General features: G+C 37.3%; 1 protein-coding gene across 4 annotated transcripts in view; it reads right to left on the minus strand.

Annotated features, from left to right (window-relative positions):
* Csnka2ip (casein kinase 2 subunit alpha' interacting protein) overlaps positions 1–23,397 on the minus strand; it is a 126,078-nt gene that overhangs the window by 94,623 nt on the left and 8,058 nt on the right. Inside the window, exon 2 of one of the 4 annotated variants that reach the window (XM_063270687.1) lies at positions 1–20,210. This exon is cut by the window's left edge and continues 14,804 nt beyond it. The exons of the other annotated variants lie outside the window; for them this stretch is intronic. The gene's annotated coding sequence lies outside the window, so the exon portion shown is untranslated. The remainder of the gene's footprint in view (positions 20,211–23,397) is intronic. 4 annotated transcript variants of the gene reach the window in all.

The following is a 23,397-nucleotide window of genomic DNA, read 5'->3' on the forward strand; positions in this document are numbered from 1 at the left end:
CAGGGGTCTGAGCCACTTGGGGAGCCATCCATGTGCATGGTGCTGATTAGAACCCTGGTTAGTTTACACCTCCATGCTCAGGGCCTTCTCGACTCAGCCAGAATACAACTAAGACTCTGTGTTCAGGAGTTGAAATTACTACAAAAGGTGTTTTGAATTTGTAGCAATGCTGGAGAAAATGTGAATGAATTGATAAAATAGAAGCACTTTTCTTTAAGGAACATGAATGCCAATGAAATTCTAAAAACATGTCCTTTGCCTTTACACTTGTGAAAAAACTGAATTATGGAGAAGCTTTTTAAACAATTAATGTTAACCTAATTAAAGTCAACACATGGTTATCCAGTTATTCAGTTATATAACAAAAATGTATTTTGTGCTTCTAAACAAAAATATACTCGATGCATTAGGATACACAGAACATTATAAAGTGCAGATTTCGACGGGTTATCTGACCCAGCAAGTAAAGGTGTCTTAACCTAAATCCTGAAGATATGAACACGGTTCTCAGGACTCAAAAGGTAAAAGAAACTGATATTAACCACTGTCGTTTGACTACAACATGTACACAGTGCCATGAATGTAAATGTACACACAAACACAGACACACACACACACACATCACTCTATACAGTATAATAACATTCTTACTGAAAACATATTTTTCACACAATGCATTCTGATTCCAGTTCCCCTTCCTCAGATCCTCATCAGTTTTCCACTCAGCCACATTTTCCCCACCCAGGAATCTAAAACTAATAAATTTATGCACCAAATGAAATATGAATGAAATAATATAAAATAAATATGATTATATGTAAATATTAAAATGTATAGGACAAGGAGTTTGACTGCTTTCCAGTCGGACATGAAGACCAGATTACAGATCTCCAGCAATCAACCGAAATGCACAGTGGTCATGGTAATCCAACTGTGCTTCCAGCACTAGATGACAGTGAGAGGAGATGCTCTAGAGTAAGCAGGCTAGCAAGACTATCTCTATCAGTGAGCTCTGGGTTCAAGAGATCCTGTCAGTTGATATGACAGAGCTTAGAATCCAATATGTAATCTATTATACATCTCTGGGTATTTAAAGTAGCTAAATTAGCTGGGGCTAGAGAGATGGCTCAGTGGCTAAGGATATTGACTGCTCTTTCAGAGGCTCTGAGTTCAGTTCTCACCAACCACAATGGTGGCTCACAACCATCTGTAATCGGACCTGATGCCCTCTTCCAATCTTTCTGAAGAGAGAGACAGTGTACTCACATACATAAAATAAATAAATAAATCTTAAAACAAGAAATTAGCTAAATTAGTAATTCTAAAATTGACTTCCTCAGTTATGGTAGTTATATTTCCAGAACTGCACAGCCACATATGCAGCGTCTACTGTGCTGGCCAACCTTTTTCTTTATTGTGAAGTCTCACTGGAAAGAATGATTCGAGCACAGAAATATATCAAACTCTATTAAAACAAATAAGCTAAGTCCTTCTGTGCAAACCAAATGGAGTGAATTTTGAAAGAATTAAATGGATAGAATTAAAAAGTTTATGTAGTAGGATATCAAAGGCAGGGAAATAGCATCACTTCAGTCTACAGGTGAATGGAATAAGTAGAAGGAGCCAAAATTAGGTTTATTAATTTATAAGTACTCAGATACATTTTAAAGGTGTCTTTTTATTTTTAATCTGCTTAGATTTATATACATGGGTGTTTTGCCAGTATCTATGTACATGTTCCTCATGTGTGATTGGTGTCCACAGAGGTCAGAAAGGGTATCAGATCCCCTGGAACTGGAAGTATTGATGGTGGTGAACCACCATGTGAGTGCTGGGAACCTAACCCAGGTCCTCTGCAACAACAGTAAGTCTGCAGTCCTATCCAGTGACTCTGCAGCCCTATCCAGTGACTCTGCAGCCCTATCCAGTGACTCTGCGGCCCTATTCAGTGACTCCGCGGCCCTATTCAGTGACTCTGCAGCCCTATTCAGTGACTCTGCAGCCCTATCCCGTGACTCTGCAGCCCTATTCAGTGACACTGCAGCCCTATCCAGTGACTCTGCGGCACTATTCAGTGACTCTGCGGCCCTATCCAGTGACTCTGCAGCCCTATTCAGTGACTCTGCAGCCCTATCCAGTGACTCTCTAGTCATATTCAGTGACTTTTTAAAATGAGGCAACAAGCAGTAAAAGAGAGAACTGTACATTTTATTAATAAACCTACATGAGTAGAAATTTGCATAATAGCATACTAAGTTTCAGTCTGTTGTGAAGAGAAGCATGTCCTAAAATATAGTGTTATATGATTTTGGTATACAGAAATGGTATACAGATGACATTGTTATTTGAGTAGTTGTGTATGTACTTTACAGGCATGTAAACACTGAAAAGAATGTATCACCAGCACGAAATAGAAGCTTTATCTTGCTGAGGAGGGAATGGCTTTTGTTCATGTGTGTAGGGTAAAGGGAACATAAGAAAATGTACACATATTCATGCACATGGATGGCATCTTCTTGGATTGCCGTCCTCTTTATTTACTGGGGCTTGGTCTCTCATTTTGAATTGTCTTCCAGACACGTTGTTCAAGAGATGTCCTGTCTCTGCTCCCCTGAGATTACAGTTGGTCCCAAGGCTTACTGATTTTTATGTGAGCCCTGTGGATCCAAATTCTGGTCTTCGAACTTCTGTGGAAAACGCTTTACTCACTGAGCTACTGACTGAGCAGTAGTTTCTACAGCCCCTGAGGCTGAATTCTTTACAATAGCTAAACCATAAACTGAATCAAGCTCACACACACACACACACACACACACACACACACACACACACACACACACACAAAGTGGGCAATGAAGTCTTTTCTTATTTTATGGCTATGATAGTCAGCAATTGTGAGTAAAATCATCAAACACAATTTAAATCCTTATCCATGCTTCACTCTATTTCTACAAGTTGGCATATTCAGATATCTATTGGGCTAGGGAAATGACTCAGAGAGTGCAGTGTTAGCTCTGTGAGCATGACAAACTGACTCTCCAACACCAACTTAAACCCCTGGTGCTGGCATGAGCTTCTCTAACCCCAGTGCCCAGTTGAAGAGAGAGAGGAGGATCCTGGAGGCTGATCAGCCAGGCAGTTAAGACCAGGCCTCAAAAAAATACAAGGTCAAGCAGAGTTACAAAAGATCCTTTACTTTGTTCTTTGTTCTTTACACATAACACACATATACCTGCACACACAGATGTGCACATAAAATTAAAAACTATGTCTATACTATAAGACTTAAGATTTATAGGAAAACAAATTGTAAATGACTACAAAAGGGTGGGTAGCCTATTTGAAACACTATTTTTTTCATTACTATTAATGGTGACTTCTACAGCATTAATAGAACTTCTATGTTCTTGGTAGGTGCTGCCTGCCCTGCTTAGTGGCCTGCCACACTTCTGTGCTCGATTTTCACTGACCCTTTATAAGTGCCTATGTGTCTGATTCTATTTCATGGTTTTATGATTTTGATAAATTGTTTCCCCCCCAAAAAGTTTTAATGTGGCAACTGAATGCTACTTAGGTGAGTAGGAAAGACATCAAATATAGTACATGGTTTTGTATTTTTCTTTTTCAATTTCTCTTTGTAGTGTAGAAAACCACAGCAAAAGCCTCCCATAGCATAGGTAAACACTCTTCCACTGAGTTCTACTGCCATTACTACTACATGACACTGTAATAGGGAAGAAAGAGTCAGCAGCATCAGATGAAATCACTCCAAATTGAAAACGGTTCTGTGTCAGAACAGGGCGATAACAATAGGTGTAGACGAGCACATCAGTGTTGTAGACTCAAAACTGTGCAAAGATCTAGGATTTAAATAAGTTAAGATGAAGATAGAGGAAAGTTGGAACTCAAAAGAAATAGTGAAATTCTCAAGTCTAGGTAGAAGGGCACCAACATATAGTGAGAAGCAGATGTTTGGGAAGAGAGATGATGGGTTTCATTTCAAAAATATTGACTTTGAGGTTATGGCAAAAACTTCAAACCAAGGCATCCAAAAATACCAGAGGGAAAGAAGAGCCTGAAGCTAGGCAGAAAAGTCAGGGGTGAGGGTTTATAAACCACCAGCACAGTGTTAGTGACTAAAGTCAAGATGCCACATTATCAAGGGTGAGGGTTTATAAATCACCAGCACAGTGTTAGTGACTAAAGTCAAGATGCCACATTATCAAGGGTGAGGGTTTATAAACCACCAGCACAGTGTTCGTGATTCAAGTCAAGACGCCCCATTATCAAGGGTGAGGGTTTATAAATCACCAGCACAGTGTTAGTGACTAAAGTCAAGATGCCACATTAGGCTGCTGCTGGAACTAAGGTGGATGAAAGAATTCCTCAAGAGCACCTCTGTGTAGCAGAAGCATCATCTAAGGCTATCACTGCAAGTAAACACAAGAATTAGAGAAGCCGATGAGAAGTCAGGCTGCTCATACAAAAGCCAAAGAACAGAAAGGTTACCAAAGACATGGTTAGACACCAATATTAACGGCTGCAGCGTGGTTAAAGAGGATGAGAACTGAGAAAAACCACAGAGCTTAATAACTAGGAATTACTAGGAAGCTTGGAATGAAAGGTCTGGGATGTGCCAAAACCAGTGTCCAAGCTGGATATGAAGGTCAAATATTGAGGCTTTCTCAGTAAGCTTAGTCACAAAGAGAATGAGAGGAAATATGTTCATTGGGGGAGATGGCAGGGAAAGTTCTTGCTTTTGCACATATTTGTAGACTGAAAAAAATAGCTAGCGACAAAATCCATAGAGCTTGACTTTGAAACCAGGAATATAAGTGGGCGATGCTTGTGTTTTCATGTATTAGCTGAAATAAATTTGATTTTTAAAATGTCTAAAAGGAATATTAGATCTCAGCTTGGCAAAAAAGGAAGATTTTATTATGGGAGAAGAAAATGACAGTTGCTGAAGTTCTACGGAAAGTAAGACACTAAAATTAGCTGCTGAAAGAAGCCAATAGTAGCAGGCCTTGGTATCCATTCACTTGTTTAAAAACTACTTGCTGAATAATGTGTCACATATACCTTGCAAGCTGGTAATTCAGAAATAACAAATGCAGGATACAGGGCTGACAAGACAGTTTGCTGGCTAACAGTATCTACCCATGTCTGCCACCAACATTGAATGTTCTACTCCATGGCCTACATGACTGAAAAAGAGAACTGAATGCAGCAAGTTGTCTTCAGACCTCCACGTGTATACCATGACACATGTGCCCCCACATGCATACATAATATATATATACATAATACAAATACACATACATACAAGCACATACATACATATATATATACACATACACACATACACGTGTACATGCATATAAACATACATATATACATACATACATACATGTTATAAAAGGCAGGAGCCTGATTTTATTGAATATATTTTAAAGTGAGGAGAAAGAAATATAAATAAACCAACAAAACAGGATGAAAATGGAGAAAAGTTGAAAATAATAGTTAATTATCAAACTCATTTAAAATAATGATGTTGTTTTGGAGAAAATTCAATTCCATAATAGAATAGCACTTGGCTGACAAGGTGGCACTTCAGTCAGTCAGAGAATGCAGGAGATATCATTGACGTTGGATAACACAGCTAAAGTATAAATTTAACTGAGCCCACTGCAGGAAAGCAATGGTCTCAAAAGAGAAAACAATGTTTGTGTGTATATACATACATACATATATACACACACACATACATACAAATGTGCGTATACACACAAATATATATATACATACACACACACACACACACACACACACACACACACATATACACACAGGTGAAAGTAAAAAGACAACTCACTAGGTAACAATACTTATCACCAGCATTGAATCACTGCCTTTTTTGTTATTTCTGTATTACCAGCTTTTAGAAGAAAGCATATCCAATATACTGTAAAGCAAATGATTTTTGAACAAATAAATGGTTATCAGCCTTCTAATTTTAGCTATATATATATATATATATGTGTGTGTGTGTGTGTGTATACATATGTGCATATGCACATATATATGTATGTATATCTAGATATATCTCATGAGTGAAAGAAACATGATGGTATAGTGGAAATGGTATCACCCCCAGGAAGAAATGTTGTCTTACGTGTCCAGCATATGAATAAACAATTGTTTGTTTGTAAGAATCATTTTGGAAGAGTTACATAGACCTGAAAAATACAGAATAAAGAGACACATTGTTTCTTGTTCTCAAATGTTTCTAAATGACTAGTTGACTGCAGGGATCAGCCCAGGGCAGCCTCCACACCACATCCTATAACTATTGTCCAAGGAATTCCATCTAGTTATTTGGGGAAAATGTGTCTGGACACAGATGACCTTTATCTTAAGCCTGGACTCCTTAAAGAGAAAAAACTATTCCACATGATGTTTCATTTGGTCATTGCAGAAGCATTTTTAATGCAGTACATGTAAATTAGATTTCATCAAGACTCTTTTATCCCATCTCTAATTTCATTGCTCTCTAGTTTTCTCTATTGAAATAATTTGCCTCATTTAATGTTCCCTGAGACAAAGACTAGTGGACATCTTGATTGGCCTGTCATGCCACAGAACTATCAATACTTAGCAAGCACTATCAGCATTATATATACAAAGCTTATTTAGTTCACTGTCAATTTAACATACCTGGTTAGAATCAGGTCTTGACATATTCCCATGCCCCTCTGTGATTCATTCTCAAAGTACCAGGTAAATGAATATTTCCAAAATGACTCTAAATAGAATTGGTATTGTATATTTTTAAATGTTACAGAAAATCCAATCTACCAAGTCATCAATGACCTGAGTTCCTTGAGAAATTTTATTTATTTAGTTAGTTAGGTAGTTAGGTAGTTAGTTAGTTAGTTAGTTAGTTAGTTAGTTAGTTTATCTATATACTTACTCATGATCTGGTTAGTAAACAAGAGCTTTGTATATACTAGACATGTGATCTACCAATGTATGATGCTCTCATGTATGAAAGGCTTTAAGTTGAAATTTCTACAGTCTCATTTTAATTGACATTAACCACTTAGGACTTATCATTTAAAATTGGCCTTTTACTAGCCCAAAAGCTCCAATTACCCAAGATGCAATCCACAGATCACATGAAGCTCAAGAAGAAGAATGACCAAAATGCAGATGCTTCACTCCTTAAACAGGGAACAAAAATATCAAGGTGTTTGTAACCCCATAAGAACAACAATGCCAAACAACCAGAGTTCCCAGGGAGTAAACCACTACACAAAGACTATACATGCATTTCCAACTGCATATGTAGCAAAGGATGGCCTTGCAGGGCACCAATGAAAGGAGAAGTCCCTGGGTCCTGCCAAGGTTGGAACCCCCAGTGCAAGGGCATGTTGTGGGGGAGAGGTAAAGGGGGTGCATGGGGAGGGAAATACCTTTATAGAAGAAGGGGAGGGGTATAAGATGGGGGCTTATGTTCGGAAAACTGGGAAAGGGAATAACATTTGAAATGTAAATAAAGAAATATCCAATAAAAAATTACAAAGCTTCTATACAGCAAAGATCACTGTCATTAGGACAAAATGGCAACCAACAGATTAGGAAAAGCTCTTTACCAATCCTATGTCTGATAGAGGGTTAGCATCCATAATTTTAAAAAATAAATAAATAAAGTTGGCCTTTTAAAATAACTTCGTCTACATCATTAAAAAGCCAGAAAGGTTATTTTGGTACAATGTCTTTTCCTTTAAATTTGATATTTATATGAAGTGTGGTTTTTTTATCCTTGTATCATACCATAAAAGTACAAAAAAAAGAGATATTGTCTACAGGGAAAAAAATCTGAGGCTAAAGTTTGATACAGTTATAATCTGCTATAAATATGTGAAATAAAAAGTCTATCTTTGCTCATGAAAATCTTTTGTATATTTCAGGATTCACTTAATAAATATTGGCTATTACAAAAAACTATATTAGCATCATCTAATCTTTATTGAGCTCCATTCTGGTTTCCTTGTCTAGATAGATATTTACAATTTTTGTTGCTATTTTAAATATTTTTTTGGCTTAGTTATGTCTATGTGTAGGTTACTGTATATGCCCAAGTGTGTAGGTGTCCTCAAAGGTAAACATGATGTATCAGACACTCTCCTGCTGGAGTTATAGGCAGCATCTAAGCAGCATTCAACATGTCCTCTTCAAGAGCAGCAAGTGTTTTTAATGGCTCAGTTGTCTCTCCAGCCCCATTTGTTTTTCTTCTTAAGGGAGTGATTTGTTGTACTGCTCCCTCTCTTAATCATTGTTTTCTATTTTCATTGAGTAACAGTTAAAATAAGTACATCTTCCTTGTGACTTAGATTGACTTTGCTATCCCTTTTTCTAGAATCTTGGGGAATCCATGGGGATTTAAACTCATCCTTTTCTCAGAGAATCATCTGCTGTTACAGATTCTCTTCCTAGTACAAATTCTCCCAAATTTTGGTACATTGCATTTTTAAATTTTATTCATCTTAAGATATTCTCTCAGTTCCATCTATTTCATCTTTACCCCAGGGTTATTTAAAAGTATAATCACCAGGTACAAAATGTATGAGGCTTTCCCAAATATCCCATTGACTCCTAATTTAGTTCTACTGTGGTCAGGGGACATATTTTTCTATGACTGCAATCCTTTCAAATAAATTAATAGTTTTTTACTGCCCAGAGTATGGTCTATTTTGTAAATGTTCTGTTTCCGTGTACTTCTGAGAAGAAATGGAGTATTCTCTTGTCTACTAGGGTCAAATTATCTGATAGTATCGATCAATTTTCTGTATCATTAACAAGTTTTTTCTATGGATTAATATAAACACCAACTATATCTGCTTATCCGTCATCCCTTGTATCTTACTACATCTCTTTGGTAATTCATGTTTTTCATTAAAATTTACTTACACAATATACTTTTATCATGTCACCTAACTCCAGATCCTCCCCACTTCCCTGCATACCCCACTTTATATCTTTATATGTTCTCCTCTCTCTCTCTCTCTCTCTCTCTCTCTCTCTCTCTCTCTCTCTCTCTCTCTCTCTCTCTCAGAAAATGAACAGAAACCAAATCTAAGTTTGTTTTATGTTATAGAATGCTTCCTGAGTATGGGAACTGTCCTGGACTGTGGTTGATATTCTCAGTGGTATTCCAATAGAGAAAACTGATATTTCCTTCCCAAATGTTGTCCTCGCTAGCAAAGAAGCTATCTATACCATCTAAATTTGTCTTTAAACATTTTTATTAGTTGAGTTTGTTTATAATTGCTAAAACTTCATTGCAATCATTTTATCACTATGAATTATCTACTTTGTGTTTAGTAATAACTTCAAAGTCTACTTAATTCAATGCTAATCATAGATATTCCAAATTTCACATGTTTACTGCCTCAATCAAACATATTTCTATCGTTTTATTTTTACCAAAATTTAGAGTGAAGCAATGAATCATGTGGTTTCATCTGTGATAAATCCTTTGATAGCCATACACACGTAAAACAGTCACCCAATTGAACTGGTCTCAAACGCACTCTGTTGCCTTTTCCTTTGTGTTGGCTTCATTTGTGATAAATCGCTATTAACTAGACGATTCAATTTTTTTCTTATTAGTCCTGGGCCTTTCTATGATAAGGAAGTTGGCAAAGTACCAATCAAGCACAAGAAATTCAAGTTTCAGAGGCCTTATGAAGATTTCAGACTTGGTAATCCATGCTGCTTGTAATCGCAGAGCTGAGCAAGCAGAAACAGAAAGAACCCTAGGACTTGCTGGTCAGCCAGTGGGGCCTATTTGGTGAGTTCAAAAAAAGAAAAGGAACTAAAGAACTAAAGTGGGCATTGCCTAAGGACAAACACCTGAGGTTGACCTTTGACTACTGCATACATACACAAAAAGTAGACACACACATTTACATATGTATAAATATATACATAATTACATATGCGTACACAGATCATTCCATTTGTATAAATTTTCTTTGTTTTTATTTCTCTGATAAGATTTTATTTCTTTTCAAGCATTAAAAAATGCACTGTTCTGCATTGGCCCATACACATACAGCCACCCAATTAGACAAGATGGATGAAGCAAAGAAGTGCAGGCCGACAGGAACCTGATGTAGATCTCTCCTGAGAGACACACCCAGAATACAGCAAATACTTAGGTGAATGCCAGCAGCAAACCACTGAACTGAGAACAGGACCCCCGTTGAAGGAATCAGAGAAAGGACTGGAAGAGCTTGAAGGGGCTCGAGACCCCATATGAACAACAATGCCAACCAACCAGAGCTTCCAGGGACTAAGCCACTACCTAAAGACTATACATGGACTGACCCTGGACTCTGACTTCATAGGTAGCAACGAATATCCTAGTAAGAGCACCAGTGGAAGGGGAAGCCCTGGGTCCTGCTAACACTGAACTCCCAGTGAACGTGATTGTTGGGGGGAGGGCGGTAATGGGGGAGGATGGGGAGGGGAACACCCATATAGAAGGGGAGGAGGAGAGGGAGGGGTTAGGGGGATGTTGACCCGGAAACTGGGAAAGGGAATAACATTCAAAATGTAAATAAGAAATACTCAAGTTAATAAAGAAAAAAAATGCACTGTTCTAACTGAACACATTTTCCTTTCATTTGTTGAATAATATAAATAGATCCTTTCATATCTGTGCTAATTTAACATCTGAACTAATTGGAATCAGATTGCATTAAGAATTTCTTCCTACACTATGAATATACTTTTTGTTTTATTTCTGTGCCTAGCATTTTTATCTCTCTGCAAACTTAACATGGTAGGTAGGATGCTTGGGCTACCACAATGAAGTATATAAGAGTAAGCAGATAAAAATGAGAAAAATGTACTCTCTCAGTTCTGGTGCTTATAATTTAAAGAGGAACATGTTGGCTGATTTGATTTCTGAGGAAGACTTTTTGTGGCTTGCAGAGGGCTACCTTCTTGCCTGGCCTTTTCTCTGTACATCTGTAGAGAGGAATAAAGTTGTAGCTTTCTCTGTCTCACCTAAGACAAACAATCTTATGGGATCGACACTGCCTCATGGCTGTAATAACTGTTTCTGAAGGAGTAAAACTTCCATCTCCAAGGCTCAGTGAAATACTACATTTCAACAACACAGATCAATGGTCAATGTGGACACATTAGGGAATAAACTGGAGGGAATGGGAAAAGAATCCTGTGGCTGTAAGAAATAACCTTGATTGGAAGTGAAGACTTTTAAGCAGTTGTGGGTACAACTGCTTAAAAGATGTTATTCTGTGAATAACAGGCATTCCACATTTGAGACACTGAAGTACTTTTTTAAAGAATCATTGGATTGGGGTTCTAGTAAGAGAGGAGACTCATGTGAACTACTACTAAACTCCAACTCCCCCATGGTGTGGAAAGAGACTGGTGTCACTGCCAAATTTTCTTGGCTTCTAGTTACTGCTGCTTTAGCCTGGCCCCCTGGTGGTCTCTTCCATGCCTATTTTGTTTAGGTGCCTGCCAAGGAATTTAGCTGAGTTTATACTCAAGATTTTGAGGCTCACCCTTTTGGTGGTTTCTTGCCTGTAGGCCCCCCTAGTAAATTTCCAGTTGGTCTTCTATCCCATAATTCTGCCCTCTAACGAATCAATCTAATAGGCTTCTGTTTTCTGCCACCCAGGCTGTGTGCACACTATAAAACTCATTGAAGCAAGGGTAAACTCCAACACCTCACCAGAATCAGCCACATCTTTTACCAACAAATTCACATCTCCTCCCTTCGTGCCATTTCATGATGCTCTCAGGATTATACACAAATAACATATGCACTAGTCATCCGGGAATATAGACATATTTTTAACCACAGAGTTTTAGACTTGGGGTTTGTTGCCTTGTTTTTTGTACCCCTGCTTCTAGCAGTTCACTATAGAAACCTAATGATTCTATTCATCTACAATAGCATCCTTCAAATTGTCCACACAGCAGAAGCCATGACTTACCATTCGACCTCATAGAGTATTGATGTTTCAATAGTAAATTAGATTTAGGTCACTGCCTCATCTTAGTTAATTTCCAGGCCTTTAGAATTACTGGTTTTGATTATTCTCCAGTGTCTGAAATTGGGTTCTACAGGAACAATGAGCCAATCAACACACATGCATCTGTATATTTGTTTACATGTAAATACCTAAAACTACAAAATATAATTTTCTTTCAAGTACAGTAGATTTCAAAATCAATATCCTAAAAGACTCTACATAAACTAATCTCAGCCTCCATATCTTCCCTCATGCATTTCTAGTCTTTTTCACTGTGCTTTAAAGTACGTAATCATTAGGTTGCCTGACAATCACTTTGGCCATCCACCCTTGTCCTGAAAAAGCATTATGAATTTATTTTTATTCCCTTCCTTGTGCTTTTCAGGCTGTGAATCTCTGGGGGATGAGGCAGTAGAACCCTCTTTCCTAGTAAGTCAAGGTGGAGCTGACTTACCAAAGGGAATTCTATTCTCTTCCCCAAGGTCTAGCTCAGGAGTTACACCAACATGGATTTAAGAGATTCATGGCACTTCTGAGAAAAGAGCTGGGACTTTTTGAGAGATGATGGGCAGTCTCTTCCTGGCCTTTGGAACATGATTGGTGAGGTTCCCAAAGCTCCTGGAACACATACACAGCTATGAAGTATAATGACTTCCAGTAGATAGAAAGCAAAGGCCGTCATACTCTGGCAAAGGAAATTTAACAAGGGGAGAAAAATAAAAACAAGTCTGAGTTATACAAACGGGATCAAACAGTCCTGACAATAGCTGGCCTTCATACTTCTAATTCCATGATTCCAGAGTAGCCTGAACTTCCTAACTCTTTAAACCTACAGAAAACACATTACTGTTTTGAGAACAAAATGACAGTAGCCTCTTTTCCAGCTCAAAATATAAACATTAATATCTCAAACTGTTCCTAGCCTAATACCTTTTAAGTAACTATTTCTACATCATAGAACCCTTCACCTAGATCTTAATTTGTGTCTTATTATTCAAGATCCCAATTCCAAACAACCTCTTAGCCACCCATTGAACCAGCCCAACTGAAGGAGTCTCTTAGTTGCCCAGTTTTTTTCCATCATCAACCCATTGGATTCATAAGTTCTTTTGTGTCCTTCTCCACAGTAACTAAGACTACAGATCTTCACTTCAGTTCCTGACTTTCCTCGTTAACTTTGTAAAGGATTTCCCTACTTTAGTTTTTCTATTTGATATTCAATAGCTCCTAGTTACTAGTTTCATCTCTTTTTCCCAGCAGGAATGCCATGTTCAAGATAGACATGCTGTCTTGTCACCCTTATGTCTCCAGTGCCTCAAACAGAGACCAACAGCTAATAGGCCTTCAACAGTGGAGTCATTACTGAGAACTGCAACACAGACAACCCAACTTGCCTAGAAGCAATTATAACAATAACACTTTCTGCCTTAAAATAGACCCCTTCCCAAAGCACAGACTGTAAACTATTTACTTCTAAGGCAGAAATGCTAATAATGCCATTCAACTCCATATTGTTTAGCTCATTGCTTCTTTTCCTCCCCATCATTCCTTGGAGACTTGTGCTCTCCAAGATATTTGTATATGCATTTTCACAGCAGAGAGGGATCTACCACTTAAAACTAATTTAAAGGTCACTGTTTCCATCACTCAAATTCCTGGAACTCACTCTGTTTACTTGGAAGAAAGACAAAATATTATCATCTTACCATTCATTAGTCAGAAGACTTGCATTTTTAATAAATGCTATCCAAGTGGGCTTTTGGGAACAGGCCTCTACAAATTAGCACTGGATCATATGCCCACAAAACCAAACAAATCATTTCGATAATGCAGAACTGTTTCATGTCCTTAGCATTCAGCAGCATCGTGTAAAGTGTTCCCGATCAAGGAAAAGACTAGCGTGTGCTTTGTTGGTACAATGGTTTACATTAGCCTGATTAGACTTAGGAATCTGTTTGCCAAAGCACTGAGTAAAACAAAGTTAAAGGCCAGTTCTAAAAACTTAGACTTGGAGCTATTAAAGGAATATCAAGAAGCAACATGGCCTTTTCCAGAACATCTCCTACCTTAAAAACTCTTTTTCAATTTTAATTGCAAATACTGCAGAAGAATGAAGCAGGAAAAGCAGCATTCAGCCAGCGCAGAGCGACTTCCCCAAGTATCATAGGTGCTGCATCCTTTCTGCCTACGATAGCTACCAAACTTCCACTGAAGGAAGTTCAAAACACGAGGCACACAGAGGCTCGCCTTCCCAGTACAAACGTCTGACTTCCCTCCTCATTCAAGTCCTGTGGTGTTCCTGTGAACTAAATATTTCTCTTCATAATAACAAGGACTCAGGGGCAGGCAAGACTCAGAAAAAGAACACACACCCTGCAAAATTAATCATGCCACTATTTAAGATACTTCCCCTCGGCATTAGCTCGAATTTTTAGTTTCACTTGAACCTTGCCCTTTCCCCTACTTCAGTACAGTCACCACCGCTTTCATTTTCTTAATTCTAGAAAACGGTTAATCACTTTAGTACCTCAATTAAAACAACTAAAACAAACATGGGAACACACAATCATTACTTGAAGAAATATTTTGCTTTTAGCTTCAACACTCATTCAATAACCAAGATTTAAGTCTTGCTGACATGAAAGCATTAAATGGATTATTTTTTCACTTTCCCCCTAATTTGCCATCTTATAGGTGGACTTCAGAGCAGGCCAGCATAATTTGCTTTTCAGTCAGCCCGATCCAGAACTTGGTGACAGCATGATTAGTGCATGTGACAGTAGCTGGATGTCACATACACTGTTCTGTCACTGTTAACTACTGAAGCATCTGACCCAAGGCCCCTGGCCACCACAAGAAAGCCACATCCTGGCACAGGCCAGTGGGTCTGTAACACCTCCTTAAACTAAGGACTAAACTAGACCCTTGAGGATTATTTTAATTTTCTACCAAGGAATAAATGGTGCAGAGCAGAAAAACCCACATTAAACAATGTCAGAGTAAGAAAATATTGCCAAAATGCAGAAACCTTTGGACTGAATGCCATATTCCAGGCCTTTGGGGTACAACACGGAGCTGATGAAGGTCTCCTCCCTTCTCAGACTGATATTTGTACCATCTTCCTCTCAAATCTCCATAAGATATTTATGTAAATGACAAGCCTCTTTAAAAGTATGTTAAATATTAGGGCACCCATACGCTTTTCTACTTTAAGTTGACAAACATGCAAGAATCAACTCCATGGCCTGACTTTTATCTATAAGACCTATATGGTGTAGGGAAAGAACCAATTCCCATGAGATGTCCTCTGACCTCCACAATGCGTGTGTGTGTGTGTGTGTGTGTGTGTGTGTGTGTGTGTGTGTGTGTGTGTGTTTGTGTATGCATACACACGTGCAAGCTGTACACACATATATGCGTGCGTGCACACATGCCTGAATACGTGCACACATAATTTTTATTTAATGGAAAAAATGTAAGATCCATCCAAAAAAAGACATTCCATATCATTCCCAAATAATAAGTCACGCAAAAATTAATTTCACAGCTTTGGTGCATCCATGTATAGCTGTCCTGGTGAATTTTGCTACTTATCAAACCAGCTGGGTTGGTCCATGGAATATACTGAAGTTTCCGTCAGTGAAGTGTCAGGTCAAGGGACACATAGAGGCCAGCACAAAGACACTATGTCCCAAACAATGACAGTAAAACTTTCCTGAGGAAGACCCTTGATTACTTCTGGAGAGATTTCAATAATACACAGGAGAGAAGCATGTATATCCATTTACAGGCTGGCAGTCAAAGATATAACATCTTTTCTTTCACAATAAAATGAGGTTTCCAATGTTCTAAGTGTAAATTCTTTAAAACCCTAAAAGAAACCATTTATAGAAAAGAGTCTGTTACTGAGATACCAGGAAAAGAAGGACCTCTATCTAAGATTGTTTATAATGCACGCCTGATCTCCAGTAAGTACATAAAAAAAAGAAGTGACTTCTCTCTAGCCACACCTTTGGTGATAGGGTGACTTGACTCAAACAGTCACAGAGCAGCTTTGGTGTGAACTGCCACCCATACTGAGAGTCCAACATGGACCAATCAGGACCAGCATGACTTATTGGCACTGTAGGAGCTGCATGGTGAAAATCCTAACTGAAAAGAAGATACCCTCCACTCCGTATAAAAGTGTCACAGAGTAAGTGTAATTATGTGTACTATGACTAGAAATAGGACTGAGAGAAGAGAAAAACAGGTTGTAAGAAAGGTTGTAGAGAGAGAAGCTGGCAGCCTGGTTATTCTTTTATTACTGGCCTTACCCACTTCTTCCAGGTGGAGTATTCAACAAGCATATTTTTCTACTCTGGTCTACAATAATAGGTTAATTCACTCCACTATCAAACCCTACCACATCATCAACAATAGCTAGCTACAAAAATAAAATGTTAGTAGTCTACCCTCTACCTCCGATTCAGCCATTGCCAGGGGTACACTTAGTGTCTACAAACATGAATCACCAAAAACATCCTGAACATTCTCAAATGACCAACTCCAGTTACCTTTGCTCCAGTTCTTTCATCACCCACTTTAGGCCCAGCTTCACCCAAAACTGCTCAGTCTTTGGCATCTTTAGCATTAGTATCCTGCTTTGGGACCACAACCCCTAGTCCTTCCAGCTCTCTTGCATATTTTAATCCATTCCCATTTTAAACTCATTGGCAACATAGTCAGTGGTTACATGTGTGGGCTCTTAAATCAGGCTACTTGGACCCACATTCTCAATCAGTCACTTCCGAACTGTATAAACTTAGGCAAAGGCTTCAATTTCCTCATCTAAAGAAAATGGAATTACATGTAACCCAGTGGATATCCGTAATGCGCCTACTATGTAAGCAATGGGGAAATAAGATCATACAGAAGATAGAACACACGGGGAGTTCCACACACGGTAGGTTCTAAATAAATATTACCTATTGCTTATCAATTTATCCTTGGAGTTATTCATTTTTTTCTTTATTTCTTCCCCAGCTGGCCTAAAATCTGTGTTTTATTATTTTCACTTTCCCATATAACACATGATAAATTTAACCAAATATTTTCTCTGCCTGATGCCAAGACCTTTGTAAAATGATGGAAAATATTTCTCTATAACAATTAACACAACCATAAATACTGTAATTCTTTCTGAAGTAAATGAATTGTGCTTATAGCTCAAGAGCCTTCACTTGTCAATTACCAACAGCACCTTAAAATAATAACCATGCATATCGCAATCTTTCACCACATCCTCTATTATCTGCTTCCTATAAAAATTTTAAAACTATACTGCTTAAAGACTCTTTCTACACCAATTATATTCTTCTACTGTATTTTTACCCTCTTTTCTAAGATTTTTATCAGATTCTTCAATATTCTTGCTAAGTTAAGAGAGAGAGCACAAATGGAGAGAGCCTACATATAATATCTTTAGATGTTTCAAAATTACAAATCAGTTTAGTGGAACCTTGTAAGTCAACTCATGATGTGGAAACAGTGACTAGCTAGATTTATTCTATATAGAGCAACATCTACACTCTAAATGACAAAAATAAAAGATATAAAACAAGGAAGTTAGAGACAATGGATACCAGTCAATAAATGCCAGTGGTCCTTTTATGGTGAGGTGAGCCACACAAATCTCTTATAGTCCAGACCTGAGAGAGTTCTCAGAGTGGAACTCATGAAAGAGTAACCCAGAGGCTCCCTGAGTAGGGGAATCCGAGCTGCAGTGCAGGGGGGAATATGCCTGCTCGGATTCATGGGAAAATGTCAGAGGAGAGAAAAACACTTAGAATCAAAACCCTGAGTGTCTACAGAGGTTTTCCTCAAACACTACGCAGATTAAACATGTGTACATGTATGAGAAAACTACCCAAAGCATGGAGAAAGACTGGGAACATGCCTGACACTAAGGTAGAATCAAGAAGGGAGCCTTTCCTTACCAGGCAGACTAAGGATTCTATTCACCAGTGATGACATAGGATGCTCAGGAGAAACTGCTCTCAAACATTAAACCTAGAATTAACCCTAGAATGGGTTATATAACCTTGGAACAACCCATAAAAGGAAAAACCAGACCAGCGACTCCCAAATCACTTAAATAAAACCTGGAGGGAAGTTCACGAATAATTAGAGGAACACAAAGCTTCTATGAACTAGAAGGGTAAATTCCCACTAATGCCATCCAATGAAATCATGTTGGTCAAACCTATGAACACTTAAGAAGTGTGCCAACATGAAGAGAATGGTGAATAGAATATCACTGAGCCAGAATGGGCAGTTTGCATTCGAGTTAGCAAAGACCAATAAAATGTTTATAATTATACTGTGAACTGGAGGTCAGAAAGATTAAAAAATTAGATCCAAATCTAATTTATAAGGATAAAATATATTTATCAGTAATATCATATCAGTAATATCATTTTCAGAAAAAATATGAGCAAATTGGCATCATAATGAAGAAAGTGTTAAAAATTAAAGAGAAAATTTAATAAACAAATGATATGGTAAAAATTAATAGTGGGAAGCATTTAGCAACTTGAACACAAATGTGTGAAAAGATATTTTGAAACACCTCAAGCAGCACCAGACTAAACACTCTTTTCTAAAGCAGAGTTCTTGCCAAAACAAACCACCGTCTAGCCATAAAACAAGTCTCCATAACTCATAAAAAAGGATATTATTTGACACAGTGGAAATAAATTATAAATTAATAAAGATATCTGGAAAACCTTCAATTACTAAAAATATTACATTTGTTTAAGTAAACCATGACTTAAAAAGAAATGAGGAAAAATAAAAAAAAATGTTTTAAGAACCAACATGGTAGAAGGCCGATGCCAAGTCAAGAAGTCGTGGGCTTGCAGCTTGAGTAGAAATGTCTGAGCTCAGAGGTTCCTCATCATCATTTAACCATCCACCTTGATTGTCCACTACCACAATCATTTCACATAAGCTACCAGTGCCCTCCTTATTTCATCCATAATGAATCAAAAAGTATCTTGGCTTTGCCAACTTCCATGCCTATAGCATGGCCATTCCCTGCTCACATCTTGCCCAACTTAGGCATCCGTCATAGTCAGCATTCTCTTCCCTGTCCTGTTTATTCTCCCTAAGAGCAGTTGACTCTGCAATTGCTAGGATATTTTAGTAAACCAGCATTGTCATTCTATCTGTGATTTCAGAATATATATGCACATATATACATGGGGAACTTGAGAATGAATTCAGGCAGTATAGTGTGTGTGTGTGTGTGTGTGTGTGTGTGTGTGTGTGTGTCAGAGAGAGAGAGAGGTCACATGCATCCATTGTTTGGGTGGTGATTCAATATCATGTTTTTGGCTACTTTGTTAGTCTTTCTAAAATGTCAATTTGATCTTAAAACTCACTTATCTACAATAATCAGGGTAATTATTACCCCAAACAGGGTAAGTGGTTTCATTTTCCTTCAATTATTCAAGCTTTGCTTCATCCGCATTCATTTTAACAGGTGAAAGTCACCTACACAGTTGCCTGCCTCTGCTGTCTGAGTTCTTGAACAACAGGTAACAACTGCCGAACACAGTCTCTTGCCTCTGCCTGAAGTTCTAAGCTAATAGGTGATAGTCACCTAACATAGTCACCTACCTGAGGTCTAGGTTAACAGGTAGTCACTTAACACAGTCCCCTGTCTCTGCCTGACATGCCTGTCTTATAGTTCACCAGCTTCCTGACTCAACTTTCAAAATTCTCTTCAGCATTTAAATGAAGCTGTTAGATCAGTACCATCTACTCTACATCATAGGTGTATTTAGAAAAGAACTTTTCTATGCATTTTCATGTATGTTCACTAAATTCTGGTATTCTCACAATTATAGTCAACTACATGGTAAATGATGAAATCCCTCTTAGATTAAAGTCAGAAAAGAACTATTTATACTACACAATCTTTAATGCTTCTAGAACGTAATACTTATGTTTCGGTGATAACATCTCATAATATCAGGACTTCAATACTCTCCTCCTACTTGTTCAACATTGGCCAAGATAATGGTTGTACTTATTGTGGCCTCTCCTTGGTCCAGGCTGGCAAGAGGTCTTCTTTAATATGTGTTCCTTGGCATGGAAACAAATGTCATAGAGTCAGGCACAGGAAACAAATTGTGACAAGAAAGGAATAAAGTGATATCTAATGGCAATCACTGATGCCAAAGAAATATTAATAGCCAATTTACAGCTTAGAACTATAAAGGTATGACTAGATTTGGTGACTATTACTAATCTCTCTTTGTGTTTGTTTTCTTTTTCTGAGCATATTTTAAGTATGAAGTAGTAGTCAAATGAATATGCTTGTTTAGTAGATAAATAATGATGGCCTTTCCAGAATAAAGGTATTTGTAGGGCTAATAAAATAGGGAATAAAATGCTGAGCTTAACTAATTTAAGTAATTTCTCCAATATTAAAAATTATAATAGACATAATTTCTATACAAATAATAGAGGTAATGTCTTAAGAAATGGAATATAGACCTTTACTTCATTGTCTCAGACAACAAACAGTACAGATTTTTCACAAGAAACAAGACAAAATCACCTCAAAGGAGAGTTTACAGGGCTAGTAGAATTTCTTCTGAATTTCTAAAATAAGTTTATGATGTATTCTTTTTACATACCTCAGTGTGACATTGGACAAGACCAATACAATGTTCAGCAGGAGACTACCTGTTGGATCTCTCCTGTAAATATGTGTGGAACTTGAGAATGGACTCGTGCAGTCTGCTTTCCATTCACAAATGTCAGATTAGTCTAGGAGATCGCCATTAGACTCAATTATTTGTATAAAAAGAAGTCTAACAAATTATAAAAGAAAAAAGTTGTTCATGACATGAACTCTTTAAAACCTCAGAAGTATATTTTTCATGACACTGTCTTTCCTTATGTGTAACATGCATACTCAATAAAATCAATTTTCAGATAAAACCAGTTCTTCCCAAGGGTACTTTCTCAATCCTTTTGTCTTGAATGGTAGTTCAGATATTAGGTAAAGCATTAATGCATAGATTATTCCAAAATTACCTTCCTCTGGGTCAGGTTTAAAAGTACATATTCATAGAAATGAATACAAATAAAGAAAGCATTAATGTGACTGAAATAATAAGAACATAGACTTATAAAAAATTGGTATATATCTTGAGCTTATTCTTGGAGCCTAATCACAGAAGACCAACTTTTGGATTCTTTGTAAGGAAGGGCACAGTAAGCACAATGTAATAAATCGTCATACTGTGGAGAGGAACAAAAACACAGAAGAGATGAATGGTATGTAAATGGGTACTTGGGGCTTGGTATAAAACTTTCAGTAAAAGTGTCAATTCCAAAAAGATGATGGGCTCAGACAAAAAGAGTCCCTCCACTCTTGTCACCACTGATGAAAACTTCACAATGTCTCACAGAATAACAAGCTTTAAAAAGTAGTCAGCATTGTAAATGAACTCAGTACTTATTAAAATAAGTGGTTTGTGTTTCCATAATCAATGAATTAATCCTGTGATGGAAAGAAATTAGGAAACATTTAATGCAGCATTCTCATGAATATAAGTGATTAGTACCTGATGTTTGACATGGGAAATGACTGTTATTACATGGTATTCATTACCTAGTATATTTTATCATATAATATTTTCAAAATAACTACTTATACAAAACTACATCGTAATAAGTTACCTATGATTATGTTTATCAACAAGTGAGGGATAAGATTCAGGTTAATCATTTTGTTGTTTACTTTTACCTATGTCTGAATGCTCTTCAATTTACAGAATAATGTTGACAAAATATGCAGAATAAACATGTTTGAAGTTATCAATCTACTGCAATCACTTTGACTGAAGAACTATGTCTTTATTGAACAAGTTCTGGCATCCCATAATAAATTCTTTATAGTGTTGTGATAAAATACTATGAATTAAGATGTGGTTGGTTGATTGTATTTTCAGTTGGTTAGTTGATTAGTTGGTTATGAGTTCCCCAATTTGAGAGGGGCTTGGAAGCATGTTGCTGACTTAGCCGCTAAGTAGGTTCCAGCTGATATTAACAAAACTGTAACCTGTGCATGCAGGAGAGTTTCCTCACCATCTGTTTATAAGAAAGTTCTTATACACGAAAAATGCAAAAGGGTTTTCAGGAAATCTTTAAAGTGGTTTATTTTAAAACCAAGTTAGATAGCCTCACTTTTCATTCAATATGTCTATGATGTCAAATATTTTTGTCTTATTATATAATAGCAAACATCATGGTGTGTTTCTAATGGTTGTTTACCCTCTACTTGAAATAGAAAAGCAAATGTGGATGTTTTCCACCATTTCTTATGGCTGCATGAATACACCCTCTGAGCTTTAATTGTCCTTTTGAAGTCTAAGTGCAGTAGGCAATACTCTGCTCACTGATAGCATTTTGAAGCTGTCTGACCCATTATTGCATAAAGATGAGTGTTTCACTTAATAAAGCCTTACAGTAACACAATTTGTTACACTATAATTAAAGATGGACACATCTGTTCCATTTTAATTCAAACCCCTTTGAACATAATTACATAAAGCTGCAAGAAAAGAAATTCTGTCTTAGAAATTTGCAATAGAAAAAAATCCATTCTGTCCATAGAGTCTACATGGTCAAAGGACAATTTGTAAAATGAAGTCAAATAGATGACTCTCCTCTGTATCAAAGCATTCAATAGAGCTAAAGCCACATATTAAAGTAGTCTCCTCCTCTGAAAGCCACTATTATTTAAGGAAAATGAGAGGAAGGACAATCATAAAATATTGCTATTCAATCCCTGTGGTGAAACTCTACCTTTCTATGTTCTCTTGACCCATACGTGCCAAGGTTTTGTAAAACAAAGAATACTAAAAATAAAAGAAAATGAAATAGGAGACATTCTGCCTTCATGTGTTACTTAATTTTCCTAATAAGTATTAAGCTTTATGCCATGCTGATAGTTTATACAGGATTTGCCAAACAGTAATACATCTTCTTCCAAGAGCCTACCCATTATATCCCCCATCATATCCAGAGTGTTTTGCTGCATAATAAGATCTGATCTGATATGTTATTAAAGAAAGCAGAAGTAAAGGAAACTCCATTGCAAAACGAGTTCTAAAAAAATGCAATAGCAAGCATGGAATGGAAAACCATGAACGCAAACACCCCTAAAATGCAGGTTGTTACTCTGTTTTATTTACATCTCTGTATCCCGAAGATGGCTTATTGAGGAGATGCAATCAGTGATAGCCAAGCCGTGAGA

Source organism: Rattus norvegicus, chromosome 11, assembly GCF_036323735.1.
Source record: "Rattus norvegicus strain BN/NHsdMcwi chromosome 11, GRCr8, whole genome shotgun sequence".
Taxonomy (NCBI): domain Eukaryota; kingdom Metazoa; phylum Chordata; class Mammalia; order Rodentia; family Muridae; genus Rattus; species Rattus norvegicus.